This window comes from Chiloscyllium punctatum, chromosome 45 (assembly GCF_047496795.1).
Source record: "Chiloscyllium punctatum isolate Juve2018m chromosome 45, sChiPun1.3, whole genome shotgun sequence".
NCBI classification, from domain to species: domain Eukaryota; kingdom Metazoa; phylum Chordata; class Chondrichthyes; order Orectolobiformes; family Hemiscylliidae; genus Chiloscyllium; species Chiloscyllium punctatum.
In genome coordinates, this window is record NC_092783.1 from 9815127 (window position 1) to 9827891 (window position 12765).

A 12765-nucleotide genomic window follows, 5' to 3' on the forward strand; every position below is an offset into this window, starting at 1 on the left:
CTTAGCTCTCTCTTCAGGTCCTTCCGGGCTACCTTATAACTCTCAATCGCCCCTATTGAACCTTCACGCCTCATCTTTACAAAGGCCGCCCTCTTCCATTTAACAAGGGATTCCAACTCCTTATTAAACCACGGCTCCCTCACACGACCCTTTCCTCCCTGTTGCTTTTTTTTTTGAAGTAAAGTTGGTTTGTTTCTTTCGCTTGGCTTTCATTTATTTCCTTACTTTTGCAACTGCTTCACTTCATTTTTGCTGTTCCAGCTCCATTTAAAAAAAAATAGTTAATCTGTTCAGAGGTGTTATTACATTTTCATCAAGAGTTGAGCAGCAAGAAAAGGTTTTTTTGCATTGCAGTGTTTTCATACAACACTAGTGCAGAAAGTTCAAATTGAACCTTGACCTCTTGGTTCAGAGACAGTGACACTTCTACTGTGCTACAATAGCCCTCCTATTGTAGCTCCAGCTAGTTGTTCAGAGATACTAGCATACTCCTCTGGGGGAGATAGATATGAACCCAGGCCTCCTGGCTCAGAGGTAGAGGCACTACCATTGCATCAGAAGAACTGTATCTGAATACAGAACATTGCTGGATGTTTCAGGTTGGTCCTTTAAGGCCTGCAGCAGAAAATGTCTGCCTCTACAGGCTTGCAACCACATCAATGTGGCATTGCTATGACATTTTAAATAAGGAAAGAAGATATCGTGGGACTTCCTTATGTACTGGCGTTGAACTGTGAAGAAAAAATGGAACCATCTGCTATCTGCACAAAGGTAAGCCTTCTTTGTCTAAAAAAAATACGTCTTATTGTTTGAAAAGTTGTATGTCCAATTGGGAGAGCATTGTTTTAAGCTGCAAGAAATCTTTGACTGTTGTTTTATTACTTTTAAGTCAGGAAGCAGGCTGATGCTTTGCTTCTGTTGAAAGACGGTCAGGATTTCTGGGTTGTTAGGATTTATAGTATAAGCAGAAAGAAGCTATAATGGTATGGTAGCTCAGTGGTTAGCACTGTTGCCTCATAGCACCACAGACCTGGTTTCAATTCCAGCCTTGGGTGACTGTAGAGTTTGCACATTCTTTCTGTATCAGCGTGGGCTTCTTCTGGGTGCTCTGGTTTCCTCCCACAGTCCAAAGATGTGCAAGTTAGGTAAATTGATCGTGCTAAATTGCCCATAATGTTCAGGGATGTGTAGGTTAGGTGCATTAGTCAGGGGTAAATATAGGGTTGGGGATGGATTACTTTTCAGAGGTTTGGTGTGGATTTGTTGGGCTGAAGGGCCTGTTTCCATACTGTAGGGATTCTGGAAGACAAATCTGCTTCTTGGCTATTTAATCTGTAGATCCTACTCACTGAAATTGCTGCTGTGGATTTTCTGTATGCTTTGAATGCCACGGCTCTTATTAAGCTGATCTTTGATGAGGCTCCAAATGTTTTCCACTGTGAAATTGGATTATTTTACATGCAACTGTGTTACCAACATTATCCATCACTGTGATCGGGCTTTTGCTTTCAGCAGTGTATTTGTATCTGATGATGTGCTACTTATATTAGGTCCCAAAATGTAAGAACTAGATATGGGTAAATTATTACTGAAAATTTGAAAATACTGAAATATATATCTCGAGCCAGAGGTTCTTCAGCATGTGGGCTAATACTAAGCTATTTGGTTATAAATGTTAAAACACTTCCAGCAGTGTCTCATGCTTCAAATGACACTGGTTAAGATATTAATCGTCTCAGACCACATGCTATGAGAGAGCAATGATATCATGAGCATGTCTCAATTCCAACCATCACAGGAAGAATTAATCACGGCCTAGAGGATTGTTGCTGCCTAATGATAAAACAGATTTTCCAGTCCCCCTCTATATGTTGTTTTCTAAAGTAAATTATATTGTACACTGGCCATTGTAGGGTAAGTAATGAAAGTTAGGAGGGAGGTGCTCCATCAGACTTAGTGTTCATTCAGTGGTGATAGTTACAAATGGAGTCTGGCTCATCAACAGAGTACACGGATTGGAAGAGGCTATAAGGGGTGCTGAGTGCTGTGGCAATCTGTTTAAAGATCTGCCTTGGTTCTTTGAGGCCCTGTATCTGTTGTTTCCTTAATATCCAGACCCACTATCCCTCATTCCTCACACATCTCTCACTCCCTCACCCAAACCATTTGCCACCTCCAGATCGCGATAACTACATATGGCAATCCATACTTCCCATTGCACATTTTATGATTTTTCACCCAATATCAACAATGGACAACTCAAAAGTTACAAAAACAAAAATTGCTGGAATCGCTCAGCAGGTCTGGCAGCATCTGTGGAGATAGCTCAACAGCCATACTGAGTTGAAATAAAAGGAAAATCCAATTATCTATTATAGCCTTTACTTGATCAAATTCCTTCCATTCTTGAAAGGCCATTCAAAATGTTTAATTCCAATAAGTTTTTTTTTACATTTACACAATTAAAGGTAGGTAAACCTTTATCAGCTTCTTTAAACAATTAATCAAACTATACACGTATAAACTTATGCTTAAATAATTGTAGGTTGTAGGAAGCAGCTAAGCATTAATAATGATATTCCATCAAAAATATCAATAAAGAGTTAAAAATCACACAACACCAGGTTATAGTTCAACAGGTTTGTTTGGAAGCACTGGCTTTCGGAGCGCTGCTCCTTCATAATGTGGTTGTGGAGTATACTCTGAAAGCTACTGCTTCCAAATAAACTTGTTGGACTATAACCTGGTGTTGTGTTAGTTTTAACTTTGTACACCCCAGTTGAACACTGGCATCTCCAAGTCATCAATAAAGAGGTATTGTAACTGCTAGAACAGATCTTTTTCACGTACGGAGAGTCTATTTTAGGATGGCTCACGTCAGGCTAACCTTTTCCATATATTCAAAGGGTGGTAACTTAAATAATTTTACAGCTTTAATTCTTTCTTTCCTGATCACCATCTTTACAAAACACTCATAATTTTTTCAAGGGCTGGAGTTTTATATAACTTCACAGGTTGGCAGTTCCACAGGCAAAAACCTCCATGAGAATTTTCAGCTACTCTTAAAGATCTCTAGGTTAAGTCCATTGCAACAGTGAGAACAGGACTCAGGAAGTTTTTACATGGCTCTGATGTGTTCAGGAATCCCATATATGTGAGTTACACCCTTCCCCCCTTCCCTTACTCATGGAAATGGGACATTTCAGAAATGAAGGCTGACCCAGGTCTCACCCATTGTTTTTAAAAGTCTGTGAAAATCTGATCAAACATTTTTGTAAGGAACACCGAATATTTGCAATAAACTGAAGCCCGTACTTCCTGATTTTAGTGAAAGCAGCCACAGTCTTTTCTTTTCTGAAACAAAAAAACACAAAGCTGAACATCACACTCTTACCCAGTCAAACTGATAATTTGTACAGTGTCAAGCTGTAAGTACCAAGTAGAGGTTAATGACAGACAGATGATACTCCCAGTGCTGGAATTATTAGGGCTACTATGGAACTGTTTATGTCCTGGGGTCACGTAACGTTCAGCAATATACAATGGCAATGCGTTTTTGTTTGCAAGGTCAATACAATCGTTCCAGGAATAGAATTAATGCGAAAAGCTTTCACATTTTAAATTGAGTTTCTTTCTGGGGGCAACCTTGTCAGAATCTGTTCTTGATGTTTACAGCATTTTTTTTTTGGAACTCTCATGCTATTTCTCTGAAATGACGGTCCAAGTATAGATTCAATTTACTCAGCAATCGCAAATAGGTCTACTTAACAATCAGACTGCGCACTTGCAGTTACATAGAAATAAATGGACATATACTTAGTCTGGAATGTTGCTGCCTGGTGCTTCAAGGCTGCTGGTGATATCCTGGTCCTTACCTCACCAGCAGCATCTCAATCGATCCTACATCTCAGCAGCTCACTGTCTTACCCTAGTGTTCCTAAAGACTGGCATTATTTACTCCCAAATCCACATTGATGATGTCTGACTATCTTGCCCCATTACATAATCTACATTCTGGTTACCTCTATCACTTGCGTCCCTGCTTCCTAATTTTTGTAAACTCCGTGATCCACTTCAAACTGTCCCATACTCTGACACTGTAGTCACAACTGTGTATTTTTAAAATAGTCATCTTTCACTGGTACCTGCTTCCTGCCTACCTGCAATCCAAAACATCTTCCCTGTCATCTTCCTCGATACCTTAGGCTTTCTAAAGACACAGATGACAAATATATTAATACCATTTGTATGCCTGACTCCTTAAACATCTTCACTACCTCAAACTCAGGGAGCATAGTGGCTCAGTGGTCAACACTGTTGCCTCACACGTGGGTTCAATTCTAGCCTTGAGTGACTGTCTGCACGGGGTTTGTTCATTCTCCTCACATCTGGGTCTTCCGTTTCCTCCCACAGTCCAAAGTTCTGCAGGTTAAGTGGATTAGCCATGTTAAATGTTAGCCATATTAACCAGGGTTATGGGAATTGTTGGGGGACTGGGTCTGAATGGGATGCTCTTAAGAGGGTCAGTGCAGACTCAATGGGCTGACTGGCCTTTTTCTGCACTGTAGGGATTCTATGATTCTAACTCAGTCAGATAGGAGACCCCTTGGAGGACACCAGTAACACTTCAGGGGTGTTTTCAAAACATTCATAAAGAGGTCAGACGTGTCCACTGACTCATGGGGGATGCTAACTGTGGCCTTCCATAATGGAAAAGGTTCATTTCAGAAGTAACTGAACACTTTGTGTGACTTTGCCAGGAATGTGAAGAGGTGAAAGTTGAAGTTTCAGAGGAAGAGCATGAACATCCAACCAACTCAGAGTAGTATGGGTATGAAATACTTTGCCTGCAACGGTAGTAGATTCGCCAAGTTTAAGTACATTTAAGTCGTCATTGAACAAGTATATGGATGTACATGGAATAGTGTAGGTGGGACGGGCTTCAGATTAGTATGACAGGGCAACGCAACATCGAGGGCTGAAGGGCCTGTACTGCGCTGTAATGTTCTATGTTGTATGTTCTATGTAACTCCTCTACCTATCCCTTCAAGAACCACCTGTTGCACATGTAGCAGTTTACAGCTATTTCAGAACCCATCAAACTAGATTAGAAATAAGTCATCCTTATTCTCACGGGACTATTGAGGAAAAGGGACTTAAGTGATCATTTAACTATAATCCATACTGCTGATTTACAAAGATAATTATCGTCTTGAAATTCAAGCCCCAAAATTTCACAAGCACTCCAACAATACTGTGAAACAAGGCTTGTTTTGATTGCTTCTATCACTTTAAATCATTGGCCTCGAGATGATATTACATAAAGTAGCTTATCATTTCTTTCATCAGGAACAGTGTCATAGAAGACCTACCGGTATTGTTATAAAACCTTTACATAAGTATGTGCTTTCTGTCCACCCCACTACCGCCAGAAGTGGCCCAATATTACTTTCCATACCACAGTTCACAGAAGCACAACATTATTGTATATTGTACATATATTGAATGGACAATTCATTTAGTGCTTAATAAAAACCAAAAGAACAATGGATACTGTAAATCAGAAACAAAAACGGAAATTGGTGGAAAAGCTTAGCAGGTCTGGCAGTATCTGAGGAGAGAAATCAGAGTTAATCTTTTGGGTCCAGTGACCCTTCCTTAGAATTGACTTAGTGCCATTGTCCTGTTCCCTCTCTGTAACATTGCACTTTGTTCCTTTCAGCCATATATCTAATTCCCTTCAGAATGCTTTCATTTAAACTCCTCCCCACAATCTCACACACTCGATGCAAATCCTCATCATACATTGCACAAGAAAGATTTTCTCCTTTTGTTTTATATTTTGCATTTATTTTCTGTGTTCTGAGTGACAGTGATTTCTCGTGTATGGGAAGGAATATAAAGCGACAGAGCCATACATGAGATTTAAGCACTTGGACAGCTCAAAGATCATGAAGCAGACATTGTTTATTCCATTGGCATTAGGTCATTCCAATAAAAAGGAAAATTAAAAGTAAACAAGAATACATGGTATTTACAGGAAATTAAGCATGTGTTCTAAATCTGATTAAGGAGATCCTTTGTCTGTCTGACCCTTCTCCCCAAGCTGCCTCCTTCCCCTGAAGAATCACTTTTCTCCAGGGAGGGTTTGTTTGACTGTTCTAACGGCCTTTCTCAGTACCTTACCTTAGTTTTGCCACCTGAAGCTGGCAATGCTGGTACAATTGCTTCAGTAGCCCTGCTTCACCATCACCATCTGTCTCTGAAGATTCCAACACAACTCATTCACGAAACCTGTTCAGTGTCCTGCTTCACTATCACCACCTGCTGCTAAGTGTTCAAATACATAGCTACAACAACTGCAAACACTTCTATGACATAATTCTGATTTCCTGTCTGATAGCATTTAATCTTTACAGACTTGCCCGATGTTTTCTTGGCATGAAGTAGACTTTGATGAGATTTAAGCTCTATTAAATAGGAAGAACGTAGAGTCCTTTAGCAATAATATAACACTTCTGAAATAGATGCTTGGTTTAAATGTTGCATGAAATGATAAAATCTAATAAATAAAAGTAATGTAGAGCTGACAAAAATATTAATAAGATAGAAATTGGAAACCAAACATTGCACATAAGGTATTGCATTAAAGTAGAGAAGCTGGTTGGCCAAATTATCTTTAAACATCTGTCATTTAAATAGGCAATGGTACATTAATTTTTGTATAATATTTCAAGAGAAGACATTATTGGCAAGTCTGCCTTTATTACACCTCCTTAAAGGCCCTGAGCAGGTGGATATTCCCTTTGACTCATTGTCAATGCTTGTGATAATGGTTCTTGCACAATGATAGGAATTTATTCACCGACGATGATGATGTAATTGTGTTCATTCTTTAAAATAATGTAGATTATAAGAAAAAATCAAATACTTGCAGAGGTATACCATCATAAAGCCTTGTCAGTCAGCTGTCAAGAATGAAATAGAACTTTGTTTCTCTTTCTTTACAAAACTCTGAACTTTTTATAACTCTAAACAATTAATGTTCAATTCAGTAGGCTATTAGAAATTTAGTAAGGCAACACATTAAAGGGAACTTGAGCAGAGGAAGTGAAACATTTGAAATAAACTGTCTATTGTCACCAGATATGTAATGGTCAGTGGAACTGTGAGTGGGGGTGGGGGGGGGTGGGGGGGTGCGGGGTGGTTAGCAACTGAATGGTACAACTTGCAGGAGATATAATTTATGTAACTGTATGAACAGATGGAGGTTCAATTTCCCCGATGTTTTGAAGAGTACTATTTCTGGAGATTCACATTGTCAGGTGATGGAAGACAACTGCACCCTTCAGGAAAGAAACCTGTTCCTTGCCGGACATTGTGGTCATATGTTACTATGATAGACACGACCATGCTCAAGGGGTGTAGTGATTGGGATCAGGTTGATCTTGTTAGCTACGAAGCACTTGATTGGGGTTGTTCATCTGGGCCAAGCAGGCAAACCTTGGCTCACCAACATAACCGAGAGATTGTAAACTCCCAAACTGAGAACTAACTCCGAGCTGGCTGGCCATAGCCAGTGTACTGTGGACTAGTACATAAAGGGTGATTTATGGTTAAGGGGACCCAGCCTCTGTGTAGTTATTTCAAGGAGTTAACCCAAATAAATGCAGGGTCTCTTATCAATTCTCTGATGTGTTACCTGCTAAAGCTGACAATTGTGCCAACTTGATTTGTGATGATATTAAGTGAAATTTTACTTTGAATTTAGCTCACATCCTACTGATATAGGACAAGACTGACTACACATGCCCATTCCCAAATCAAACACGATCATTCATAATCTGCAATGGGGTTCCATGGCACCAGTGGTGTGTAACAAGAAGAAGAGGTTTATGCAGTTTTGTGCCAGAAATCCGTACAGCTGCCATGAAGGTTTCATCCTGCAATAGTCTACGCTCAGTAAACTCCACAAGTCCAACCAGAATTAGGTGGCTACTGCAGGGAGACAAAGGGATTTCCACTTTAAACTTGTCTGGTGACACTTGTGAGGAAGCTTGCTCACGAAATGTAATCTGATGCAGATAACACATTCATTTCTGAAGTCATTTCCATTTATTGTACAATGCTTCACAATAACTGTTGAGTATTCAGAGTACAATAAACCATTTGACCAGAGGAGTCAGACTTCTCATCTGAACAAAATACTGTAAGTGACATCAACATGAAATTCTAAAGCAATTTAATTCTAGAGTATTTTGTTACAGACATGGATCCAAAACTCCACATCAGTGAAGTCAAAACTATCCAATCTTACACCAGTAATGTGCTCATTGTGGCAAAAGAGGCTACTCCGCATGGGAACATATCAAATAACAACTCAAACCATTCCAGATGCAACATGTACATTTTTTGGAACAGAATCGTGAAGGTCTATTTGATACCACAAGGGAACAAGACGTTTTGCATGAGAAACAACACTTAGATGAATGACTTATTTCCTTTCCAAGAAAAACTAATAATTGTATCTGATGCTAATAGTAGAGCTGAAAAAGTATAACCAACTCGTAATCCTCATTCACTTCACAGTTACATCACCACAAGTCCTTCAGCCAGATCGATCAGATCTCTCATATAATGGAAACCTCCAATAAGCAAAAGCAAAAAAGTACAATAAATGCTGTAAAAGTAAGTAATCTTGGTAATTTAAGCAGGTTTATAATTGTTAATCAATGTTTATGAAGTGGGGTGGGGTAAAGCTTTGAGAAAGGTGTTGTGTAAGGGTTTCAAGACCGTGCAGTAACCTTGTGATGATTCCATGGGGTTGCACATTGCTGAGCATTGTTATGGATAAAGCCAGACCACTCAAAACATTCTTAAGCAGGCAGCCTAAACTGGGAGTAATGCAGTAGCAATTTGTTTTGATAAGTGTACAGTGAAAATTACCCGGAGTAAGTTAGCGAGGTTGACTACCAGGTTTTCAAACAGACAAAAATTTATTCACAAAAGTACACAATGACACTCAAATAATAAAATAAAGAACACCTGCAGAACTCAGTCTATCAAAACTAGACTTAACTATGCTGTTCCAAATACACACAATAGTCCCAATAAACAAACCCCTTAACCACAATAAAAATGAAATAAAGGCTTACAGGTCAAAGTTAGAAGGGCAGAAGGAGAGAGAGTCTAGTAGCCTGAACTCCCTAACTAATTCTGGACTGAACTGCTCAGCTGGAGAGCTGGCCACACCCCTTGACTCATACAAGTTACTTTGGAAAACATAAAAGCTTTGGCCTAAAGACTCATCTGTTTACCTATAAACAAAAAGGCCTTTCATCTCTGTACCAAACCCAAGTGTTTTGGAGTCCGGCCTGTTTACAACCCCTCTGAAAAAAAAACAAGAACCCAGTATCCATGAGAAAAGGAACATCTTTTAGAAAAAAAGGGCCAGTTTTGTGACAGCATTAACAGCAAAGTGCATGGAGTATTCTTACTATAAAAGAAGACTACAATAGTTGAATCTAGAATGAGAGAAATTCTTGACAGTACATGGACATGAACACACAGGAAGATAGATTAGTCCTTAACAAATGCAACTAGAATTCAGAGCCTGACATATTTATGTATAGCAGTTTTTGGATTATTTTAAAGTTTAAAGCCTGAAGACGAATCTTAACTTTGGCTTCTCCTTGACCTGTCATTCTCAGTCTCAAACTCTTAGTGCAGCATCAAACTACACTATAAAAGATTCACAATCAGTGAAATACTTTTAAAGTGTAGTCAGTTATGTAGGTCATGTGCATAGGAGCTTAATTTATATACACTAAAGAGGGTCCTGTCTGCATCCAGAATGTGACCTGGATATCTATTTCCTTGCTTACTGCAAGATTGTGGCAAGTGGAATAGCAGCAGGAACAGAGCAGTGAGTTCAATGTTGTGATTTTGTTCTTACTTTCAATTAAGGCTTGCTCAAAGATAATGGAGATATATTAAGAGTAGCTTAGAATTAGACATTTATTGACATTTTATAACTTGGGTCTCTGATTAATTCTGGCACCATGCTGCAAAAACCCATTATTTAGTCTGCAACCAGTGACCTTGAATAGTTCCACGCACTTTATTTCATTTAGTCAGTTCATGAATGTCGTACCCGTATTGTGATCTAAACGATCCCCTATATCAACTGAGGGAGACCCACATCCTGCCAGTTATTGTTAACAAATCCAGTACAATTAGACAGGAAATAAAAGTTAAATTCAATGATTTACAAAGTTGACCTTAATGAAGACTGCAAAACTAAGATAAGTATATTCCAGTAGCTAAAGATTTCTTTTCATCTTTAGACGAAAGGAAGCCATTATTATGCATGCAAGACCTTATTAATGTGGAGCTTGGTTTGACAGCTAGAGGTGAATACATATGCTATTAGTGGATTCTGCATAGAAAAGAAGCCCACATCTCAAAAAATCTATTTAAATAATATTTTCAGCTCAGTATGTATGTACCAGTCAAGGAGAAAAATTAAAGAAAGTGAGAAAGGCACTTCATTTTTAAGTTGTAGCTACTCCCTTAGGGAGAGTCAGGCTACATTGAAATGCACAGGAGAGTGGATCACATCAATATAGGATTATTAATGGCTGATGAATATGCACTACTTCAAAGTTCCTGGAATTTTCCAAGAAAAAAATTAATTTTATAAATCGAATGGCATATCATAACTTGGGTCTCTGACTTAATGTTCGTATCATATTGCATGGGCTTACATTATATGACATTCACTTGTCTTACAGCAGAAGTCAGGTACAAATTATGAGTGCTACATTATATTCAGTCATTTTGTGAAGGTTACTGACTCAATAGGAAATGTAAATGCACATTTGAATAATCGTTGAACAACCCTGCCAGATCAAAACCTATTAAACTGCTTTAAGATTATTGCAGTAGTTTCAAAATAAATGTACCATAATTATTTGTCACTCACTCGTCAAAGTCACAACTGTTCTGGTTCAGTCACTGCACTTAAAGCCATCACTCATCCACAGAGCACTTAGGTTCATCGTCATGCCTGAGATACCCAAATACATCACTCAATAATAAGTGGTAGTTTCCCTTGGGTCCTTTGCTATTAAACCTGTTCTGATATCTCAAATCAAATTTGCAGAATGCCATAAACAAATTTTAATTCTCAGTTATTCAGCTCTGACTTCAACTCAGCTCCTGCATCGATATCTATCCTCCTGAGAGGAATTGGATTGTGAATCAATGCAGAATGAGAGTTCAGATCAGCTTCCAACATCCAAAAGCAGAAGTGATTGAGTTTTCAATGCATACATGATGACAAAACCTAGGCAGCCATAATTATTACAATAGAGGGGCGGAATCTTCTGGAGGTGGTCAGCTTGAAGATAGGAAGGGCATGTACTGAGGCAGGGTGCCAAACACCACCACCTTCTCATCTTCACTGGAGTGAAGTCTAGTAAAGGAAGGCCCCATGGCCAACCTGTCTGCCCAGTTGCCATTGAAGCCAAATAAGGACCAATGAAGAGCCTCAGCACATAACCACTGGGAGTAATGCAATAGCAAGCAAGCCTGTTGCCATGTGGCTTGCCCTACAGGTCAATTTGTACAGGAAACTTGTCTGCTTTGAGGATGGGGGTGTGTTCTTTGGTTAAGGGCAGTAAGTGCCTGATCAAGGGATGGGAATATCAGACAGAGTTTTTACATACAGTTTCCCCACTGCCCTTCCTCTTGACAACCCTCACCCCTATGCCCACCCCTGCTAGCCACCTCTCCCAGAAACATCCAGAAATAGCCCTCCTCCATGAATTATTCACTTTACTCCTTGCTCTCCCAGGATCCAGGGCACTCTTCTGGAAGCAGTCATGACTTTATTCATGGAACTGCCAAGTGCAAGACCTGCGAGTCACCAATTGGCCAGAAGGTCATCAAGGTGGAATATCCTCCCTAGTGTTTTTATTCCAACAAATTGTGTGTTGGTGATCTCGCCAATACCCAATAGGCATTGTAATCAATGAGCTTTCCCTGAACATCATTAGACTGTATTGTTCAGTTATTCTTCAAATATATGAGAGTTCACTGGAGAAGCTTATCTGAGCCTAGCTCCATACCAGCACTCTGAAGGAAGGTGCTGTTTAGCTGCAGGTAGCAGAATGCAATTCAAGAAGTAACTGAGGATAAGCTTTAAGAAGCTTTACTTCCTCCAAGGTGCATAACCTTGTACTTGCCCACATTGTATTCCAGCTACCACTTCTGTACTTATTCTCCTAACCCGTTCAAGTTTTGTCCCTCAACACTACCTGCACCACCACCTATTTTTATATCATCTGCGAAATTAGCAACAATGACCTCAGTTCCTTCGTCCAGATCATCAACAAGGTCTAACATGCTGTTTGTTTTCAAAACTGCTTGCTGCATCTGCATGCTGGCTTGCAGTGACTTATGAACAAGAATGCACATATCCATTTAGAAATTAATAATAACTAATTACCCACCACTTAAGAAATACTCCGCATTTCTGTTATTCCTTACCAAAGTGAATAACCTCTCACCAATCCACATAATGTGCCATCTACCAGGTTCTTGCCCATGCACTTGACCTGCCTGAGTCCTCATGAAATCTCTTAGCATCCTCCTCACAATTCACAGTCCCAAGACGCTTTGTGTAATCTGCAAACTTAGAAATATTATGCTTGGTCCTCACATCCAACTCATTGATATAGATTGCAATAAAGTCCAAACGCT